Here is a 23966-nt window from a genome sequence, read left to right on the forward strand (position 1 = left end):
AAAACTATCACTTTTCTATGCATGCACAATACCAGTACAATGAAAGTGAAGAAATAATAGTCATCTAGATCATATCCCTCCCTCACCCGTGACAGTTGATATTTCTGATTTAAATTTTAATAGAATACTTTGTATGATTCATATGATGTTGTAAGAAGATTTTTCTTCAAACTATGCAGTTAATCTTTACACTGGATTGTAACCTTGTTTTTGGTTCCTGTTCAGCAAGCTGTTGATGATGCATGTGTTCCAGATAGTGCAATCCATTTCTGCAGATGCTCTGGTTGCACTGAAAGCAATGCCGACATCTTTGGAATGAAAGCAGAAGTTTATAATGTTATTTAATGTACTTCTCTCTTCTGTAAAAAGGGTGCCACGTTAATATGGGCTCCAGAAATAGCCGCTAGTAGAATAATGGTAAAACTACTGATTTTCTAGTATTGGGCAGTGGCAATTTCATTAGTAAAATATCAGTCATTTTTAGTGATATTTTACTGTCACTATCGCCACAGTTAACGGGAGCCCCATCATGTAGCTGCACCATCACCCCTGGCAACTTACCTTCCGCCGCCTCTCGCTGCAAGTCCCGTCAGTGTAATTACAGTGTATGTGTAACTGTAATTACTCTCTCTTGCAGAGCCCCGGCAAAGCATCTTTGAAGCTCCTGCTGGGCCCCCCATTGGTCCATTGTCTGAACCATTTTCATTGGCTGACGGTGGACCAATGGGCAGCCGCGGCGGGAACTTCAGAAATGCTTTGCCGGGGCACTGCGGGAGAGAGAGTAATTACAGTTACACATACACTGTAATTACACTGAGGGGACTTGCGGCGGAAGGTCAATTGCCAGGGGTGACTGCGCAGCTGCGTGGGGTGCTTCTGTTATCTGCAGCAACACGATGGGGAGCTCTGGGGATCTCCCTATTAAAGGAGACCCCCAGATGCAGCGGCAGATGTTTGGCGGGTGTGCTTGCATGTGTGGGGAGCGAGGGCGTGGTGATGATGGACAGCACCGCAGGGTTAAATCTCGCTCTCCATTGCTTGTAACATGAGAGCATTGCTCAGGTATTTGCCAGAGTAATGCTCACTAATGATCAGTCATCACACGAGTGAAACCGGCAATAGGATTTGTCGATAATCCTGTTGCAGTGGCAAAGTGATAAGTAGCTCGCATGTGCAAGCTACTGATCACCTTGAATAGAATCAGGCCCATTGTCCCCTCCCCCACCTGCTACTCTTCACTGCAGCCACCGCTTTTCAACACACCTCCATGTTGCATGATATGGAAGGGCTTAGAAACCATTCGGAAGTGTTTGACAGTGGGTAGAGGCAGTGAAGAAAAGTGTGTACCCTTTGTTAGAGTAGACGATATACACTGTTCCATGGCACTAATCTGCATTGGGGGGGGCAGATATTAGTTTTGGGGAGCAGTGGAGGTGTTAGCTCTGCATCAGTGGAAGGGGATATGCCAAGCTCCCCCAGCTCTGGGCGTACGAGTGGCTGCAAGGCCTGTTCTCCCTGTCCTCCCTGTCCTGCCACTAGTTACAAAACCAAGTCCACACTAAAGTCTGAAATGAAAATGTATGCATGCTTTTAATGTGTGAAAGAGAAAAACCTATTTTAGCAATGTTATTTAAAATTTGCATTAGTTTTACTTTTAATTCAGTTCATTATGGATGTTGAAATGAAAGGATACAACAAAGTAAGCAAATCTATTTGACTATTTCAAATGCATATGATGAAAAGCTCTGTGTTCTTCCAGAGATATTTGTTAGCACATTTTGGTGAATTCAGAGACGCTTCCATCATCTGTTCACTTCCACTGAAATCAATAAAGTACATCAAAACCATGGGAATAAAACAAGTAGGTTTCATAGTCAATTTTGATGTGTACAAGCTTTGAAACAAATTAAACAAGCAGTAGCATGTGCTGTGCGCAAAGACACTATGTTAACCCATTATGGGGCAGGGACTGCCTTTCTAAGAATTGCACATCTATTAGTCAGTAATGTCACCATCCTTTAGGAGTTAAGACCCACGTATTTACTGGAAGTCATACCTGACCTGAAATTGTGTGATAAGTTAATAGGTGTTGGAATATCTGTCTGCAAGTATTACAGTATATGTTATTTGGAATGGCTTGTGTGTTAGAACTGTTATGGGAACTTTCACCTGTCTCGTATAAGGTGACATCTCTCATAATAGCCAGAGAGAGGTTTTCCTCTAGCTAATAATGCATTACCAATAACACAGTCAGCTTTTTTTTGTTCATGTTGGTAGGATTGAATCACATACAACTTACAGACTTTTTTAAAGGGTATCTGAAGTGAAAATAAACATATGATATAATGATTTGTATGTGTAGTTCATCTAAGAAACAGAACACTAGAAGCACAGGTATGGTCTCATATTGTTTCCAGTACAGAAAGTGTGCAAAAGAGCTTCTCTGAGCTCTCCGACCCAACTTACTAACACTATTGTACTTTTCCTGCCTTTTCCTGCCTCATGTAGTGTTTGCTTATCCTCGAGGGAAGAGACGGTAGAAAGGGAGGAGCATTCCAATCGTGAAGTGTGTCAATATTTATTTTCAGTGCAATAAAACATTAGACTTACTAGAAGTTTTATGATTAAAAGCATTTCAAGGGTATACACACTAAACGTCACAGAATGTGTCCTGCCACAACTGCTGTGGCCAGCAGCGATCAAATCTAGTTGGAGCGAGGGAGGCAGTCTATCACCTTGGTGGTCTCGTGACAGTGACATCACAACGTGTTTCAGAGTGTCCACACCTTTGTCTGGTGAGTCGGAATAAATATTTACATACTTCAGTGTTGGAGTGCTCCTCCCTTTCTCCTTTCTCTTCCCTCCTGCGTAAAGTTTGCTTGGCAGCCAGACTGAGGCACTGCATGAGGTTGTGAATGTCACATGGACTGCGCCACCACTGATAGCGCAAGATTGCACATCTTTCTGTTTGCTTGTCCTCTGCCTGTTGTTTCCCCTCCTTTGTATAGAGCAGAGCACACTGCCCGTCTGTAGCCAGGTAGCATGTCTGTGAAGGGGTCATTTCTAAAACTGCCATCCAGTGATTAACAATCGACAGTAGATCAAGATGGCGCCGGACTCGGTCGCCTCGGCCACAGGGCTCCGGCCTTTTTCTTCTTTTTGAGGAGGTCTTTCCCTCCACTCACCTCTTGCCTCGTCTTGGGCTGGGGTAAGAGGCGGAGGGCATCGGTGGAATCCAGTCTGGCCCCGCAAACAGCCACGGACCGCGGGTGGAAGGCAAGGAAGCGGTGAGCTGCTCGGAGGGGATCAGCTGTTTGGGAGCCCACGTGCAGCATGGATCTAGCTGCACGGAGCTCCGCTGACCTGCCGCCGCTACCCCCCGGACCATCGGGACACCATCCGCTCTGCAGGCAGGATCAGCTGTTTGGTGAGCCCACGTGCAGCATGGATCTAGCTGCACGGAGCTCCGCTGACCTGCCGCCGCTACCCCCCGGACCATCGGGACACCATCCGCTCTGCAGGCAGGATCAGCTGTTTGGTGAGCCCACGTGCAGCATGGATCTAGCTGCACGGAGCTCCGCTGACCTGCCGCCGCTACCCCCCGGACCGTCGGGACACCATCCGCTCTGCAGGCAGGATCAGCTGTTTTGGTGAGCCCACGTGCAGCATGGATCTTAGCTGCACGGAGCTCCGCTGACCTGCCGCCGCTGCCCCCCGGACCATCGGGACACCATCCGCTCTGCAGGCACGATCAGCTGTTTGGTGAGCCCACGTGCAGCATGGATCTCAGCTGCACGGAGCTCCGCTGACCTGCCGCCGCTGCCCCCCCGGACCATCGGGACACCATCCGCTCTGCAGGCAGGATCAGCTGTTTGGGAGCCTACTGTACGTTCTCCGGGTCTGCCTTGCTGCGGGGCCTCTGCCCGTCCCCACCGACGCTGGCCCTGCCCTCCCGGGCCCAAGGGTGACCTCCGGGCACTGCTGGCTGCTCCAACACCCGCTGCATTGCCAGACATCTCTGCTCGGCCACCCACGTGGAGATCCCTTGTGCGAGAGTGGCTCCGCTGGCCACTCCAGAGGCAGTCTCCGCCGACTCCAGCCTGGTGGGCCACCCACGTGGAGGAGCTCCTCTCCTCTGAGCTCTCCCGCAGGCCAGGCCTCCCTCGGTGAGGCCACTGCCATGGAGATCACCCCCACATTCAGCCCTCAATCTGCGGCCATGTCTGATCACCCCACTAGGTCCCCTCTGCCTGCAACCAGGTCCCCTCTGCCTGCAACCATCATCCAATGGACTCTGGACCTGACCAGCCCAGACCGGGCACCAAGCCTTTTCCTTTAAACTCCTTCACTTTACACAGCTCTCTCAGTTGCTTTCTCACTTTCTCTCTCTCTACTTTCGTGGACAAATCGGTGCACCTGTCTTGTTGGGAGCGTGTCGCTGTGTAGCGTCCAGTGCCGAAGATGGCAGCGCTCATATCAGCTCTCAGGCTGCTCCTCCAGTCCCACTCTTTTCTGTCCCTGCTATCAATGTATTTGCTGTGCTGTGTTTTGTATTTACGTTAAATGTACGTGTGTGCTGTAATGCCCTGTTTTGCTTTTTATTTTTGCTTTTATATTTTATACGTATGACCCATGCTTGACTGCATGTGATGCTGCACTCTGCTTAATTGTACGCACAAGCTGTAATGTTTTTTTGTCCTATGTATGCTTGTCCTATGTATTTGCCATGCTTAACTGTATGCTATTTCTTGTCTCTTCAACAACGACCCTGTATGTGCCAAAACCAATTCCGGGTACAATCCACCGGTTGTACTTGGCGATAATAAATTCTGATTCTGATTCTGATTCTTCTGATTCTGACAGTAACTGAGGATCCATACGGTGCAAATCAGTTGAAACTAAGCTGTGCTACAGAAGAAATGTCATACAAGGAGAGAGTGCTGGTAGATTTGTGTTAGAAGATACACATGTCTGTTTTACATTTCTGCTAGGCTGATCTCTAATGTGCATCTTTTGGGGTGTCACTAGTTTGTTATTGCTAAGGAAGACAGATGAATGTGTGCATTAGTATATTAAATGATGCAGAATCTCCCTGCTTTCTTTCCTTGATAAGATGCCCTTGTTTTCCAATGTTCAAGACTGAAGTGGGTATGCAGGCTGGGATATGATTAGAATGAGTAATTGTGATGTGAAATAAAGCAGAACACTGACATATGGAAACAAGGTGAGCATTTATTGAGATGTGAACCATTCTCAGAGAAGTAGATCACTCTTTTGTTCATAAATCCATCATTTTAAACTACCCCCGTCTTTTTCCTAAGCACAGTCACTGAGAAGTGGAAATGGGAACAACATTTGTGCTGTTTCATATAGGAGATTGACAGTTTTGTCTTCGTTTTGTTTCAAATCAAGGCAAGGGCTCTAGACAATTACTGGGTCGCAACTAGAGTAGTTTTTACTATATATGTGTGTATATATATATATATATATATATATATATATTTATATATATATATATATATATATATATATATATATATATATATATATATATATATATATTTTACAAGCTGCTGGGTAGTATATGGCAAGTTAAATTTCAGTCCCATGTCATCACCTGCCCATTACAGGTACTCTCAGGCTTACGAACGCCCGACTTACAAACCACCTGCCAATACAAACGGCACGGAAATTGGACAAGTCAAAACATATTTTACAAAAAGATTTTGTAGTTTTTGAAAAAATATAAAGAAAAATGTTTTTTTAAACTCGGTAAGAAGACATTTTACTGCAGTACATTTTACTGAATAGTGAGTTCTGCATACACTTGCTATACATTTTAAATCAAATCTGTGTTCCAGCTCTGGCACCCTCTGGAAGTTTGTGTGGATTACGTGAAATCAATTCAATGTCAAAATTGTAATTGCATATACCGTAAATACTCGCAAGCAAGCCGACCCGCAAATAAGCCGACCCCCAACTTTTACCTGAAAAAAACAGGAAAAAATGATTGACCCTCATATAAGATGGGGGTAGGAAATGCTGTCCGTGTGATCCCCCCCAGTGTGTCTCGGTATAGTTAGTATAGTGCCCAGTATGGGTAGGTGGTGCCTCAGTATAGCTAGTAAAGTGCTCAGTATAGCTAGTATAGTGCCCAGTATGGGTAGGTAGTGCCCCAGTATAGCTAGTATAGTGCCCAGTATGGGTAGGTAGTGCCCCAGTATATAGCTAGTATCGTGCCCAGTATAGCTAGTATCGTGCCCAGTATAGCTAGTATAGTGCCCCAGTATAGCTAGTATAGTGCCCAATATAGCTAACATAGTGCCCAGTATAGCTAGTATAGTGCCCCTCCTCGCTCCCCCCGCGGCCGCCGCTGCTATTACCTTAGCTCCGCGCCGCTTCTATTCCCCTGTCCTGCTCGTATAATTCACAGCAGCGCGCCCCACGTAGGCTGCTGTGATGACGAAGGGAGCCGTAGAGAGAGCGGCTTCCTGTAACGGCGATGTGTATCGCCGTTACTATGGGAACCGCTCTCTATGGTTTCCTCCCTCATCACAACAGCCGCCGTGGGGCGCGCTGCTGTGAATTATACGAGCAGGACAGGGGAATAGAAGCGGCGCGGAGCTAATGTAATAGCAGCGGCGGCCGCGGGGGAAGCGGGGGGGGCCTTCATTATCACGACTCGCAAGCAAGCCGACCCCCCAACTTTTGACCCACTTTTTGGGGGTCAAAAGTTCGGCTTGCTTGCGAGTATATACGGTAATTATTATTGTGACATTTTACGATCATCACTAGGCTAGAAGGAGGCACAAAGAGGGACACAGAAGGAGGCACAAAGGGGGATAAGGAAACACAGGTATTAGAGCGGGACACAGTGGAGGCATATATTGCACAGAGGGAAACGCCAAAGGCACAGGGGAACAGAGGGGGGCACAGAGATGGCAAAGTGTTCCAACTTAAGAACGGATTTAGGTTAAGAGGAACCTATGGTCCCTGTCTCATTCCTTAAAGAGACTCCGTAACAAAAATTGCATCCTGTTTTTTTATCATCCTACAAGTTCCAAAAGCTATTCTAATGTGTTCTGGCTTACTGCAGCACTTTCTACTATCACAGTCTCTGTAATAAATCAATGCATCTTTCCCCTGTCAGACTTGTCAGCCTGTGTCTGGAAGGCTGCCAAGTTCTTCAGTGTTGTGGTTCTGCTATGAACTCCCCCTTCCAGGCCCCTCTATGCACACTGCCTGTGTATTATTTAGATTAGAGCAGCTTCTCTCTTATCTTTTACAAGCTGGATAAATCGTCCTCTGAGCTGGCTGGGCTTTCACATACTGAGAAATTAGACACAGGCAAAGCTGTTTGCAGGAAGAAAAGAGCAGCCTGAAACTTCAGTGCATGAGAACTGCAGGGGGAAAGAAACACACAAATGATCTTTTGAGATTCAAAAGGAAGGGTGTATACAGCCTGCTTGTGTATGGATGTATTTTCTATGTGTGGACATACTGTACATCAACCTACTTCCTGTTTTGGTGGCCATTTTGTTTGTTTATAAACAAACTTTTTAAAATTGTTTTTAATCACTTTTAATGCGGCGAAGAGCTGCGAAATTGTGACAGAGGGTAATAGGAGATGTCCCCTAACGCACTGGTATGTTTACTTTTGTGCAATTTTAACAATACAGATTCTCTTTAACTAGAAACTAACTGTAACTTAAGGCTCTAATAGTGTAATGCAGACTGTTATTATATTTTATTACAAAGCTATTATGCAGTACTGAAGAATAGAAAAAGGGGTTCAGGTGACAAACCAGCATGCATAACAAAGATGACATAGGATCTTGGTAGGCCCCTTCTCAATTGGGCTTTTAGGCTCACAATCTAGGAGGTGGGGGGAAAGCCAGGTCACCAATGTCCTTGTTAAATTCTTGGAAATTGTTCAACTTCCATAGAGTAAAACTGTATTAACTACTACTAAACCAGGAACTTTGCATCTGTGCAAGAAATCATTCCCCAATGGCAGATACTGAAAGCTTTAACAAACGGTAGAATAGTTTAGGTAGGAATACAGGGAGCTTGTTGTGCCAACTGCTAAACATCTGTGCCAGAGAAGTCTTATTACTGGAAATACTTCTGAGATTATGGTCACAAAGGGAAGGAACACGCTCTTTTGTTGTAAGATGGCAGGCAACGAGAAATGAACAGCTACTTCACTTTTACATGCTTTAAAGGATGTTCTACCCATTTTAATTCCCCCTGCTTAATGGAGCTATGCTATTGGAAAGATATCAGAACCAATTTAGGGGTCATTGCAAGTTCATCTTCTTCTTTCTGTTACACAGTTCTTTTCGGTCTGTCACAGTGCATTGCATGAATCTTGCATGTTTCCAGATTTTACATATGCTGTTTCCAGTCAGTGTATGTTTCAAGTGATATTCACTTACACCGATAAAAAGTACTGAAGCTAAATGCCACTTTTACCTAGACATTTGTCTGTTACAATAGGTTGATAAATTAACAGACATACCACTATTTTAAATATCCACTTTAAAGTGTGGTGAAATCGTTGTTGGGCATTTGTTGTCTCACACAGCATCTTGCAGTGACTGCTGTAGGGAATTTGAACTGAGGACCATATGGTGGGCAGTGTTCTCCCCAGAATTATTTTCCAGCCGGGTGGCATGAAATAGTAGCCGGGTGGCATGAAAAAGCAGCCGGGTGGGGAGAGATGAAAATGCAGGGCAACTCTGCTTACAGCATAGGAGGTGGTGAGGAGGTGAGCCAATGCCAGCCGGGTGGTCACCAAATCTAGCCGGGTGGAGCACCCAGCTAAAAGAGCCTGGGGAGAACACTGGGTGGATGCCATATTTATTTCCTTTGAAAAAATAGCAGTTGCTTGGCAGTCCTGATGATCTGCTGCAGTATTGTCTGAATCGCACCAGAAACAAGCATGCAGCGAATCTAGTGAGACCTGCATGCTTGTTCAGGGTTTATGGCTAAAAGTATTAGGGACAGAGAATTAGCATAACAGCCAGGCAATTTGTGCTGTTTAAAAGGAAATAAAAATGTCAGCCTTCATATTCCTCTTACATCAGGTGTGCTTTAAAGACACACTGAAGCGGAAAAAAAATTGATGATTGGTGTGTGTAGTACAGCTAAGAAATAAAACATTAAGAGCACAGATATAAGTCTAATATTGTTTCCAGTATAGCAGTGATGGCTAACCTTGGCACTCCAGCTGTGGTGGAACTACAAGTCCCATAAGGCATTACAATACTCTGACAGCTCTAAGGCCCCGTTCACACTTGCGGTTTTGTCAAAACCGCACCGGATGTCCGGACCGCACCGTATCCGGACCGGACCTGATCCGTACGGTTCCTATCCGGATCCGGTCCGTTTGCATCCGGTTTCCGTGCGGTGTGAACACGGTTGCGGTCTGGATCCGGTTTCTTAAGGAGATAACAACCTGTAAATACCTGGGGTCTGGGAGGTCAGCAGAAGGGTCTGGGGTCATTGTTGGAGACAGGTGGACGTGTGGAGACCATCCGTGGATACAGAGACTGCAGTTGGGACCATGGATCCAGGCATTTTTCGTATACCTGGGAATTCTCTGTTGTTCGCCTCCTCGTTATCAGACTTATATCAGACATGTTGCTGCCTAGAGCTCCAGCATGAAATCGCTGCTGCCCCACTCTGCGAACTCCATGTGGTCCCCATCCAAAATGCATAGGAAGTGGGGTAGAACGTCCGGTTTTTGTAGCCAGTGTGTTGTGCGCTCTCCGGTTCTCATTACTTTGTATTGGCCGGATGGTGCAGTCCGGCTCCGCCCCGGATACGGCTGCCGGAGGAGCCGGACCAAAAAATAGCGCATGTTGGAACGGACGCCGGAGTCCGGATCCGGTCCGGATCTGGTCCGGCTCCGGTCCGGCAGAACGGACGCATGTGAACGGACGCATAGGCTTTCATTGCTATTGCCGTGCGTCCGTTCCGTCCGTTCTGCAAGCGGTCCGGCTCCGGCACGGCGATTCCGGACGGCCACCGCTAATGTGAACCGGGCCTAAGCATAACTCGGGGAGGCAGAGGCATGATGGGATTTGTAGTTTTGTCACAGCTGGAGTGCCAAGGTTAGCCATCACTGCAGTATAGGAAGAGTTAAGAAACTCCAGTTGGTATCTATGCAGAAAAGCCATTGAGCTCCACGACTTTCAAAGTCGCAGGGAGCTCTGTCTTCTGAAGCTTATTATCTCAACTGTCAGTCACTGTAATTTCTTTTTATCTCCAGAGTACAGTTCAATAGTTTACTGGCCTGCTCTGTAAAATAATTTGTGAATGCTGAGTAGTGTGTAAATTGCAAATATTAGAAAATGATGCAGAGTTATAAAAAACACTAACTGAAAATAAAAATATGAAAATGTTTTCTTTGCTACTAATGTTCTAGTAATTATCCCTACTACACAACCAATTCATTATACCATATTTTTTCCCACTTGAGTATCTCTTTAAAGTGACACTAAAGCAAAGCATAAACTTATGAGATAATGAATTGTGTGTGTAGTGCAGATAATTAATAGAAGTAGCAAAGAAAATCATCTAATATTTTTATTTTCAGTTATATAGCTTTATTTATAACTTATCGTCATTCTGTCATATTCCCCGTTACTAACCACAATCTGTATTTTAAGCTGTAAAACAGAGCAGAGGTAATGACCCTTTGAACTTTCCTGCAGTAAAACCTTATCACAAGCTGTTTCTCATGGTTTCTTGGCTGTTTAAGCTATTTAGAAAATAAGACTGAGCTAAACCAAGTTGGTTGATTAGCTCAGAGATTGCATAGATAACAACTCAAGTGTTTTAACTCTACTTGTACTGGAAAACATACTTTTTTTTGCTACTAATGTTCTATTAACTATCTGTACTACACATTCAATTCATTATATCATAAGTTTATTTTAGCTTTAGATTAAACAATCACTTTAGATCAGAACAAACCAGATTTATTGAAAAGGAAACCCAGAGCTCATGTTATTACTTCTGGAGATAATATTGGAGTGTATGTTTATGCTTTTTTTCTTGTACATGTCATGAGACTTTGATAAAAACTTTAAAAAGTTTTGCTACAGTTACATCATGGTTATTTTACTAAACTTCCAGCAACCCTTGCTATGGTATGATTTATAAAAAGAGCAGTTCATTAGGCCCAAAGCAACTTTAAGTACCTTTAGTAAGCATTTGTCTGCATATACAGTTTTTGGCTATATGGAATAACGGTATAGCCTATTAGGAATTAAATACTTTGGAAAATGTTTGTGTGTTTATGCGTTAATATATACGTATGTGTTTGCATTTTTTGTTCTCTATATTTGTATGTGTAAGTAGGTATTGCGTATACTTTAATAAGCATTTACACTTGCACACCCCTTTTTCATAAATGTTTTCTTTGATGAAGATAACTTTTTGTTCAGGAACATTTTAACCTAATAGCCAATAACAATTGAGTTTGATTTTTCCAACCGTGTGATTAATATAACATTAGAGGTTATCATGGATAGTTTAATTATAGTGGACGAACAAGATTCATTGTCTAATTTTTGTAGCTGACAGCACAGGGGAGGGATCAGAACTGTGAGCTGAACAGATATGGTCACTAATAAATGAGCTGGGATGTGAAGCCATTTCTGAACACTGAGAGAATTAGTTTAGCATTGCAAGTTTGTATCTCTACAGATGTTGGCATATGAAGATATAGTCAAGGCAGATGTGATACAGAATTAATCCTTCTTTTCTAAAATGATTACATACCTAATAAAATGTGCAGGTCTGGAGCGGAGCAGCTGGGAATTACATCCACAACGGTCAGCGCCGCGCATGCGCCTCCCATGCCTAATAAAATGAATGGATGTACATGCTCTCATGCCACAATAAAATAACTATGGCTCTAAGGGCCCATTCACACTGGGGCGATTAGTGGGCGATTCCTGCTATTCACTGAAGTGCTATTGCAATATTAATGGCAGTGATCTTACTGCCATGATTGCTTCCAGTCACGGGCGATTCGCGATTACCGTTAATCGTATAATGCAGTACATGCAGCATTTTACCACAATTCTAGAGCAATCCCAATACAGTGCTTAAAAAGTGCTAATTGCGATCGCTCCAAAATCGTGAGAATGTACAGTGATTTTACTGCCTTAATCACGATCAAATCACCAGCGCAAAAGGCAAGTGCTTTGTGATTGCTAGTGTAAATTGGCCCTAAGTAAATCTAGATAATTGTTCAAAAAGTTACAGGAGTTGCTTTCTTTGATCTACTGGTTAGGGGAGGGTTATTAATTGCCCGGGGAGGGAGGGTTATTAGTTGCCCAGGTAAAGAGGGTTATTAGTTTCTCGAGGGGTCGGGGGGAGGGTTCTGTGCAAGAGTAGGGAGCGGTTAGGTTATAGTGAAATGTCAGCAAATATTGCCAATATTTTACTATATCAATTAGGTTGTATAATATTGGTAAATCTACTGATATTCTACTACTGCAATTACATCATTATTTACAGTTTTTTTTCCATTTAATGCTGCGCTTAACCACTACAGTTTATCTACGTCCTCTGTGACTTCATTTAAGCCACGAGGATGTAGATATAAGTTTTGTAGCTAAAGCACAGCTGTGCATGATTGGGCATTGCCCATGTGCACACCTCTGGCAATATCTGCTGCAGCACTAATTGGTGAAAGGGAATAAATGTTCTCTGTTTCTTGCCTTAATTATATTTATATTTTTTCTCTTTGGGAGCTTAAAAATGTAACACAGATAAGGTGAAAACAGGTGAAAAAGCTTTGTGAATCATGCCCAATGAAAGCCTAATTTGTCTTGAAAAGATATATATTATATTTAGGTGTCATAAGTAGGGATAAAGTTATTGCTGATTAACCTCCCTGGGGTAATCCCGAGCTATGCTCGCGCTAGCCACCGGAAGCTCGATGCAGAGTATAGTGCACAGTGGGAGCTTTTACTCACTTCCCGGGGGATCCAGACGTTGGTAGCCATTCTCTTTCCTGTCCTCAGAGGCTCTGAAATACTCTGGTGAGATCGCTGTCATTGAACTCTCCAAAGAGTTACAGTGCCACCCGGAGGATGGAGGTAAAATTGCAGCGCTGGAGCCCAGGGAGGTGAGTGAGAGCAGGGGTTGCTGCTGGCATTCTGGCAGCATGATTATTTCCTGATTTTGAGGTCTAAAACCTTTTAAAAAGACCCTAAAATCCAGAAATGATCATACCACCAGGGGGCTTAAATAAGGACATGCTAAAATGTCAAAACCGTTCTGGTTCATAAAGGGGAAACGAGGTCTATATGTAAAGTGATTAAATTAGCACTTAGCTTTTTTCAAATGTATGCCACTCTATATACATACCATGAACTCTGTATTAAATGTTAAAATATAGTCATTGAAAGTCCTTTGGGGAGCTGTGGAACCCAGTCATTAAAGGGAACCTAAACTGAGAAGGATGTGGATTTTTCCTTTTAAAATAATACCAGTTGCCTGACTCTCCTTCTGATCCTTTGTCTTTAACCTCCCTGGCGGTCTATTAAAACCGCCAGGGGGCAGCGCAGCACTTTACATTTTTTTTTATCATGTAGCTAGCCTAGTGCTAGCTACATGACAGCCACTGTGCAGCGGCATCCCTCCACCCCCTCCGATCGATCAGAGCAAACAGGAAATCCCGTTCAGAATGGAATTTCCTGTTTGGCTTCCCCCGTCGCCATGGCGACGATCGTCACGGACGTCATCGACGTCGTGATGTCATCGGGAGTCCCGATCCACCCCTCAGCGCTGCCTGGCGCTGATAGGCCAGGCTGCGCAAGGGGTCTCGGGGGGGTGGTGGCTAGCGGCGATCGGGAAGTACACGCAGCTAGCAAAGTGCTAGCTGCGTGTACAAAAAAATTATGCAAATCGGCCCAGCAGGGCCTGAGAAAGCCTCCTGCGCCGCATAGCCCATGCTCAGCATGGGCTTACCACCAGGGAGGTTAATACTTTTAGCCACAGCCCCTGAACAAGCATGCAGATCAGGTGCTCTGACTGAAGTCAGACTGGATTAGCTGCATGTTTGTTTCAGGTGTGTGATTCAGCCACTACTGAAGCCAAAGAGATCAGTAGGACTGCCAAGCAACTAGTATTGTTTAAAAGAAAACATCCAAATCACTCTCAGTTTAGGTTCCCTTTAAGCACAGCAGCGCCCACAAACAGCCTAAGGAGTTAACCTTCACCATTGTGAGTACTGCTGGCAATTTATGCTGGTTGGTTGAGACTGCTGGTTAACTGTGTTCCAGATAACCGGGACTCTACTGTACTATAAAAATTGACTGCAGCAGTGACTGGCAGCCACTTTTCTATATGAATTATTAGACAGACACCCTGCTAAATCCTTCCTAAAACCTTGACTCCTGGGAAACTCTGATACCGTATGTGATGTGGCCCTGCAGAGTCATCGCCCAATACAGGCTCAGTTGTAAAGAAGGAGCTAAGATAACTTGTAAGGAGAGGAACATTTGTTTTGCTGTTTTAGGACCTTATCATACACATCACTGTTATTGCAATATCTCATAAGAATGCAACATGCCAATAGACTTGCATGGGGACATCTGTGATCATAGATGGTCCATGATGGCAACTTTCTGTTGGTTACTGGAGGGAGAGTTGTAAGTTACTAGGTTTTTTTTACATGACATTTTGTTGTCTAAAATGCATCTAGGAATAATGTTGTAACTGTATCTCACTGTACCAGAAGATGCCAAGGCTTAGAGCCCTTTAGTTAGTTGTCCTGGAGGATATGGAAAGCAATTGGAAGTCTTGGGTCATCAGTCTTCATAAAGCCTTTTCAACATATTCAGCAACTTAACACTGCATAAATATACAGGCCCGTGTTCCAAATTCATTCAGTGATTGATTGGAAGGAATGCCCTTGATGCAGTCAGTTATCGTTTTATTCTGACCTTGCTTCAGAACTGCATAGGAGGCCAATGGAGAGAATCAATGAGATGCAAATTTTCTCAGTTTATTGCATTTTTGGGGGGGGGGGGGTTGCATGCAGATTAGAAATGAGCTAAACAAGTGTAGGAGCAGCTAATTTGGATTGGCTTATTTTCCAGTTGCATGCAATTTGCAACACCATTGTAACTAAATATTAAGTATTAGCTTGCATAAATACTGTAAATATACTGTACACTGCACTGTATGTATGTGTGTATATATATATATATATATATATATATATATATATATATATATATATATATATATATATATATATATATATATATATATATATATATATATATATATATGCAGCTAATGCTATTTTGAGTCTTCATTAGCACACATAATAATTTTATAAACGTAAAATGGATTTAGAAGCTGTGCATATTTGCAGAGGCAGACCTGTATTATTAAAAAGGATTACAGTGTAGTGGCACAGGGTGAAATTTTGTAGATAGAGATAAATGGTGTTTAGCCTTTTTCACGCTCTATTACACACCTTTCTTTGTTTAATGTAGTGTGTCGAAATCCATGAATATTGATGTGCATATAGCTTTTCAGAATGATAATCAGATGGGCTGTCCAAACTTGAATGCTGACATATTTAAAATATAAGGTGCTGCTGCTGACTGTGTACATGTCTGAGTGCATCCTGATGGTTATGCCACAAGGCTGATGGTGAACTACAATTCCTTAGCTGATATGTTGATATTATACAGATGAGTGTTGGCAGCAGATAAATTAAAGCTGTATTGTTGTTGATTGCTCAGGAAACATTCAGCTACAGTCTGTGACTGTGTGCTGTAAGATGCACAAAGTTAAGCTATCATTGCAAATATGTATAAATGTTTGTGTCGGTCAGTGTAAAATTGCTTTTTTAGTTGCAGCATCTTTTACAAGTTCACCTTTTTGCTGTTGGTACTTTACGGTTAATATTAACCCAGTAAAAATCCAGAGTGGTTTGCTTTATAGTTCAATAGCCAGGCATTCCGTGTGCCCTATAAACATTTTATCATATTTTCCTGCTGATGAAACTCCATGCAAAAATTGTGCTGTGAGTATGGCCTTTCTCGTTTCAGAGTGCTTAATAGAGGCATGCTTGTTTGTTTTGATAATAGATTTTCAGTTCTACGTTGTCACAAACTCTGAGACGATAGAACTGAGAAAGCGTTGGTAAATAGAATGAGTTTCAAACTTTAAATATATGCAGTGTCATATTGTCAGATGCCAGGTTGTCTGCCTGTACTTGGGAAAAATATGTAAGAATGCATTTGTGACTAATCCTTCTGGTATTCAGTAGCTTCTGTATTCTGAATCATTGACCTCAGATGAACAAGTATACAGATCACCAGCTCACCTGATATAAAAAGTTGTGATCTCCTTAAAGCCCATCTAAAGCAAAACATTAAAAATCGATGGATGAATTTTGTATTCACTGCACAGCGCTCTAGTTAGTTGATACTTTATATATACTTTATATGCTAACTTTCTCTTGGCTTCCTGTTATTATTTGCACTTCAGAGACCAGTTCTAGAGACGTTGAACGGAACAGTCTGCCATTATGACACCAATATTACATGCTGTTAGTCAGTTATGATGTTTAACCATGCCCCTGCAAATATGGAGCTAACTCCATTTGTGGTACTTACAGGTTTGGTGAACTGCTGGACACTTAGCACTGGCTGGGAGTATAGTGTACTGTTGATCCGTTACCTGAAGAGGCAACCCTTGGAGTTAGGCCCGGTTCACACTGGTATTCTAAAGCCAAACGGATCCGGTAAATTAGATCTGGTCTCCGCTTCAACGGATCCGTAGGCTTGGTCCACACTGTCAAACGGATCCGTAAAAAACAGATCTGATCACCGGCCGATAGGATCCATTTTCACACAGTTTCCACTCCGGTCTGCTGAGCGGGCGGGTGAGGCAGGGTTTCTTACCCAGGCTTCCGTCTCTTCCCCTTGCGTCCCACGCCGCGTCAATTAGCTACGTGGTAGACGCATGACGCGATGTGGGAAGCAAAGGGAAGAGAGGGAAGCCTGGGTAAGAAACCCTCCCTCCCTCACCCGCCCACTCGGGTGCCTTTTAGTGTCCCCACATCCCCCCTGACCCCCATCCCCAGTGGAGCATCCCCCCCCCCTCACCCACACCACCCAGTGGATTTTGGCCCTTAGAACGGTTCGTTTCTTCACTACGGCTGTTTTCTCATTGCTCCCAAGGCTTCAGCTTCTGTTTCCAGTCCACTGGGCTCAGTGGTCCAGTTAATATTTTTTGCTACAAGAAAGTTGCGCATGTGAACGGTTCCATAGGTTATTCCGTTCCGCGAATGTTTTTAAATGCAAGTGTGAACCGGGCCTTATAGTAAATATATTTTAAGAATCATTAACATTTGGGGAGCACACTGGCTGGGGACACTGTTTTTAAATGCAAGTGTGAACCGGGCCTTATATATATATATATATATAATAAGATTTATTAACATTTGGGGAGCACACTGGCTGGGGACACTTGTGAGGCAGCAACATTGCTAGGGACACTAGTGAGGTAGCACTATTACTGATGGAGCACTATTATTTGGGCTAGTGGGGAACACACCAGCTAAGGAAACCATAGAGGAGCACTAAAACTGTGGAAACTAGTGGGTGTCACGGTCACTTACCTGTCTGGACGAGGCGGCTGGCACTTACGGATGCTGCAGGTGTCCTGGTGCATGCTGGTGGGTCCCTCACGGGTCCTTGCAGGGTGCACACTGGGCTCCGTGTGTGGCAGTTGAGACATCGGCGCTCGGCGACGCTGGTGTGATACTGTGCGCATGCGCGCCCGAAGGGCCGCCTGTTCATGCATCATTTATGGGCTTATGCGTGCGTTTGTTCGGCGTGATTGCGTCTGGTTGTCCGCGTCATCGCGTGCGGACGTACGCGTCATCGCGTGCGTCCGTCGCGTCATCGCGTGCACCTGATGCATCATTGCATGCGGGCGTACGCGTTTTCCCGCCAAACGGCCTATTTAAGTCTGGAGAATGCCATCATTCAGTGCTGTAGTATTGCACCTAGTTTGGTGTGTGTTCCTGTGCGTGATCTTTGTATCTGCCTGTTCCTGATCTCATGTTGCTGACCCTGGCCTGGCTGACTTCCCGACTTGCTACCAACTCCTTCTACGTACGACTGCCCGCTCTGTTGCCGACCTCTGCCCGTCTGATTACCCGTCTTGTTGCCGACCTTCTGCCTGTTCACGGATCTGCCTCAGTATCTGCTCCTGCTTGGAATCAAGTCTTGAAACCCGCCTGGAAGCTGAGTCCTTTCACCTCCAGACTCAGCACGCGGGAGCGCTTCGGTTCCTGCCTGGTTTCACCATTGGATCTGCTAGCGCTCCTGCCCCGTACTAGCTGTGGAACCCTGTTCCCAATCCAGGGTACTAGGCTAGTAAGTTGCAAGAGTTGCTGCCTTCGGCACATCGGTCTCCAGCTCCTAAGGTACGTCACAGTGGGGGAGCAGATTAGCTGGGGACACTAGCAGAGGTGCACATTTCTCGTAAAAATTGTGACGGGACACTAGTGGAGGAGCACACTGGCAGGGTACACTGTAACTGGGGCAGCGGCAATCGAGCAAACTTGCTGGGGACCCCATGGGGATGCACTGTAACTGGGAACACTAGCAGAGGAAAACTAGCTATAATTGGGGACAATGGCAGTGGCGTACTATAACCTGGAATCGCTATGGATAAGCAGTATGACTGGTGAACCTGTAAGGGAGCACAGAAAATGGGATATTGTTAGGAGAGTACAGAAGCAGTGGGCACTATTATAATTATTTTTGTTATTATTATGGATTTAAAAAGCACAGATGTCTTCTGCAGCTCTTCACAGAGTACGTAGTCGTGTCAGCAAGGCCTCTTTTTTGCATTTGAGTAAAAGAAATGTGAAGACTTTGAAACAGGAGCGACAGTGGAGAAAACATAGCACTATATTGATTTTTTTAAAAAATATGAATTTCAGTTTAGGTACCCTTTAAGCACTGGGATTAGTTTGTAAAGTCAAAGTACCTATAGACAACTGTCTTTTATATATGGGCACCAACAGAAATTCCCTGGTAGGTCCATTCTAGTCTAATTTTTGAAGAGTAGGCATTGTGTATGTACAGGTAGGCATTGTGTATGTACAGAGGTTTGGTTGCTATGGTCAGCACAACACAGCCACTTCTGTCCCTCTTTTTCTTTTATAAATGAAGCTTTTCTTTATTGTTACTGCACTTGGATCTCGTGCTTATAATAATTAAAATTTATTTCTTGAAACCTGATTTTAAAGGTTGATAGTTATTTATATTTGCCATTGTCACTGTGGCTAATGCTCTATGAAGAGCTTTGACACAATTCATTCTTGTGCTAGGGAAATAGTCATTTAGTAGTTGTAGCATGGGAACGAGACCTGTCTGACTTGTTTACTGTAACATTAGAGTGATCTTGAACCTATGTTCCTCAGTTAAAAACCCATGAGGCAGTGATCGGAATTGTGCTTTCTTTAGAGCTCTCTATGGAAGGGCATTATTGACCCAGTATAAAATTTGCTGCAAGACAAAATGACTGTATAATTACTTATTTTACAGCATAATGCTTGCTCTTGTTAAGGACTTAAAGTCCTGTGCTTAGTTGATAAGGATGTGTTGCCAATAACCAGGCTTCTTAGTTAATGCAAATGCAATTTCAACTGTATCTCTAGCAAACTTTATTTATGCAAGCATGCAGGTAGGTATAATAAAAACCTTGCTGCTGGTGAAGGAGACTCATAAGAACATAAATAAGAACAATTTGCACAATGCACTGCAAAATATGTTGCCTTATAGTAGCTGGGAAAAAATATAAATAAGCCTTGCCGTGCCGTTTAGGATACAGCCGGACACGGATATTTTATGCCTGGTATTAACCTGTTTTAGGATACTGAGCTCAGCTCTCTTCTGAATCCTCCTAGCAGCTCCCGTATATTTAATATCTGAGGGAACTGTTTTAAAATTGAATTGTATTTTTTCCCTTTGTGACAATTTTATTTTGGTCACCATTGCATTCTAAATTTGTTGCCAAGAACTAAAAAAAAAAAAATCTATAGGCAATAAGCAGTGTAACCTCAGAAACATTTAGAGATATTTAATGTATACTTGGATTCTAGATTTCTTTCGAATAAAAATTATCTATATGCTCTCTTCTGAAATATGGTTAGCTACTCGCCTTTACATTGCCTCTGTAAGTCCTAGTGCCGGGCAGAGGCGAGGGAGGCTCCAGTCTCAGGGCTTAGTGTAGAAGGGGGCGCACAACTCACTCAGCTATCATTACCCCTATTGTGTTTGAAGCAGACAGAAATAAGAAAAGGGGATACATAGCAGTGACTGCAAGCCAGATAACTAGAGATTAAGGTGTTGGGGAGGTTGTGGGCCCTGTGGCCCTCTTAGTCTTACAGCAATCAGTGTGTGACGGCTGGGGTGGGAGAGATTTTGGAGGGAGGCATTGCGTTGCAATGTAACAGAGGGAATTTGACGCACAGTATTATTAATTATAGGATTTATATAGCGCCAACATGTTACGCAGTGCTGTAACATACTTCTTATGTAAGTTTATATGATTTTTCAGAGTGCATCTGTTGTGTTGCAATCTAACAGACTCCGGTATCCCAATGCAGAGCATGCATTGTGTTATTGCATTTTTTGGCTGCAAATTAACCAGAGAATCCATTTCAAACTGTTAACCCTAATCTACAAAGCTCTCCACAATCTCTCTCCTGTACATTTCCTCACTAGTTTCCAGGTAGTACCCCATCCGGAATCTGACAGTGCACACAACCTTCTTCTGTCCTCCTGTAGTATCACTTCCTTGCGTTCACGTCACTTATACAAGATTTCTCACATCCCTCACACCTCCTCTGGAATCTCCTTCCAAAACACACTCATCAGTCTCCAACCTTTAAAATCTGTAAGTACTCCCTCAAAACTTTTTCCAACAAACATACACTTACGCCGTTCCCCCTTCAACCACTGTCCAAGTTTTACGCCTTACTAAATATAACCTAAAAACACACTGCCTATAGCTATACATATCATATAGTATTCTACCCCCACCTCTTATCTCTTCCCTATTCCTAGATTGGAAGCTCACAAGGTCATAACTTCCCTTTGTTTCCTGGAACATTTTGTTCATCATGTTATATTTGTCACTGTAATTACTATGTCTACCAATACTGTATTATGTACTAGTGTTTATATTTTGTGTATACCACCCCATATTTTGTTTTTCACTCTGTACAGCATCACAGATTATGTTGCCGCTTTAAAAGTCAATAATAACACAAGGGTTAACAGTGGCAGTGAAGCATACTTTTTTAATGACTTTCTGCCCGTTTCTTCTTTCCCTGTTCTTAGGGGCAGCCTCCCAGATCTTTTATGGTTGTTATTTGAATACACCACAGCAAGCTTGAGCCTTGGGAGTGCAATCCCAAAAACATACAGATAAATGAATTGGTTCCCCAGAAATTGGCCTTGCACTATGAAAGAAACACTAGATTATGACTGTTGTAGGGATAACATTGCAACTCCATGTGAAGGACAGCCATGGACAAAATACTAAGATCACACTATGTCCCTTATTCAATTAACTTTTTTCTCACAAGTTTTCTCCCAGGAGATCATTTTTCATCTCATCTATAAGATAACTTTTCAGCACTTAACAATTTAAAAAGTACTAAAAAGTAGGTAGCAAAAGAAATAAACTTATTTTGAGTATTTTCTCGCATTGTGGGAGCTTTAAAGGTGTTTTATTGGGGAGGTCTGAAAATATCTCACCGGAGAAACCTCAAGAAAAAAGTTAATAGGCTATAGGCCAATGTGTGTTGCTTAGATTGTGCATGTTAAAACTTGCATGCTCTTTTCATAGCATGAATAATTACTATGCAAAGTGCACCTTTTTCGACATGCATATCCAGAATCTGTAGAAAGTGTATAACATCATCTGTTACATGGCAGAGATATGGTATGGCTGGGCATTACAGCACCACACAAATTGTACATGCAACACTGCAGAAGATGTCCGTGTTCTATAAATACAAAATAACTAAATTGATTGGAGAGAAGTATTTTTTTTAACAAACAAACTGTTCGCCACTCTGTTTTTTTGTTTTGGTCACCTGCCAAGTAGTGCCCATTGACTGCTGCATTGGCTTCCCAGCATCCCCCAGTTTTTCTGTTGAAACAGAAGCAGTAGGTCTGAAACATTGCTCTTCACTATATGGGGTCCATTGTGTGTCATGTTAAATCAGGTGTATGTGCTTGTTGATTTACCAACTGTAAATTAAACATCTATGTCTATGGCTCTCTTAACCATTTCAGCCTGCGGGATTTTTCACCTTATGCAACAGAGCAATTTTCGCCTCCCATTCATTTGCCAATACATTTATCACTACTTATCACGATGAATTGATCTATATCTTGTTTTTTCCACCACTAATTAGACTTTTTTTGGGTGGTACATTTTGCTAAGAATATTTTTTTTCTAAATGCATTTTCACAGGAATATTAAGAAAAAAAATTGAAAACAATTATTTCTCAGTTTTTGGCCATTATAGCTTTAAAATAATACATGCTACCATAGTTACAACCTATGTATTTTATTTGCCCATTTGTCCCAGTTAGTACACCATTTAAATTATGTTCCATCACAATGTCTGGCGCCAATATTTTATTTGGAAATGAAGGTGCATTTTTTTCAGTTTTGCGTCCATCACTATTTACAAGCCTATAATTTAAGAAATGTTCGTAATATACTCTCTTCACATGCATATTTAAAAAGTTCAATCCCTTAGGTAACTGTTGTTTTTTATTTTTTTTTATTGTATTTTTTTTTAATTAAAACATGTATTTGGGTAATTTTTGGTGTGGGAGTTAAACAGTTAATTTTAAATGTAATAATGTCGGTTTATTTTATTAAAAAATGTATGTAGATGTAGTTTTACTATTTGGACACAAGATGGCCACAGTGAGATTTGTTTTTTCTTCGTCCTGGAAGCAAGAACTCGCTTCCAGGAAGCACTAGGACGGGAAACTTTTTTTTTTTTTTCAGAAAAACCGCAGCCTCTGATAAGAAGCTTTCGGTTTTGCTGCGGGGGACTTAAATTGATGAATGGGAACTATATTCCCAATCATTGATATCTGGGCTAACAGGGGGCGTCACTGGAGCGCGCACCGCACACCAGCCCAGAAATGGTTAATATTGGTCTTTAGTATATACTGTACATTCCTTGAATTGGAGTCCTGATCTGTTTGGGATATAATGGGGTCTGATCTGTTTTCAATGAGAGTTCACATTGCGTTCCACTCGCGTTAGCGTTGGTTATTTTTTTTTTTGTAGATTCCCAGTGCTTGGGTGGGCGTTCTGTTTTTGTGAAAAGCGCTTTTCTAAGCACTTTTTCCAAGTGTTTTGTGTTATTCACTCCCTGACGCAAGTCAGGAAGTGAACTCTTTGTCCTGGAAAATAATAAATACAATGTATTTATACTTTAAGCGCGAACGTAATCGCCCCACAAATCGATTTTGTGAGCATTTAGCACTGTTCCTATACTTTCCATTATAGCAAAATATCCCTAAAAGTGGGCCAGGCACCGCTTTGCTGAACGCTCAGCGCACGAACCGCACTGATATGAATCTTCTCATAGAGATTCATTGCACAAGCGTTTTGGGGGCGATTTTGAAAGTCGATTGCACTCAAAAAAGGGGCAAAGACGCCCCTACTGTGAACGAGCCCTAACTATAAATTTTGATTTCAGTTTAAAGTTGCATACGATTTGCATGCAAGTCATCTTTGCATCTCTACTGGCAATTAGTTTCAGAAGTATATTATGCTCTCCACTATTACAAAATTTTGGAATTGTTTGGATTAAGGTGGTTGAATGTTTTAATGAAGGTAACATCCAAATTTAACAG

General features: G+C 42.9%; 1 protein-coding gene across 1 annotated transcript in view; it reads left to right on the forward strand.

The window, feature by feature from the left end:
* Positions 1-23966, forward strand: part of LOC137563632 (TBC1 domain family member 22A-like) — a 640427-nt gene that overhangs the window by 101153 nt on the left and 515308 nt on the right. The gene's annotated exons all lie outside the window — the stretch shown is intronic.

The sequence above is a fragment of the Hyperolius riggenbachi genome, chromosome 3, assembly GCF_040937935.1.
Source record: "Hyperolius riggenbachi isolate aHypRig1 chromosome 3, aHypRig1.pri, whole genome shotgun sequence".
Classification (NCBI taxonomy): domain Eukaryota; kingdom Metazoa; phylum Chordata; class Amphibia; order Anura; family Hyperoliidae; genus Hyperolius; species Hyperolius riggenbachi.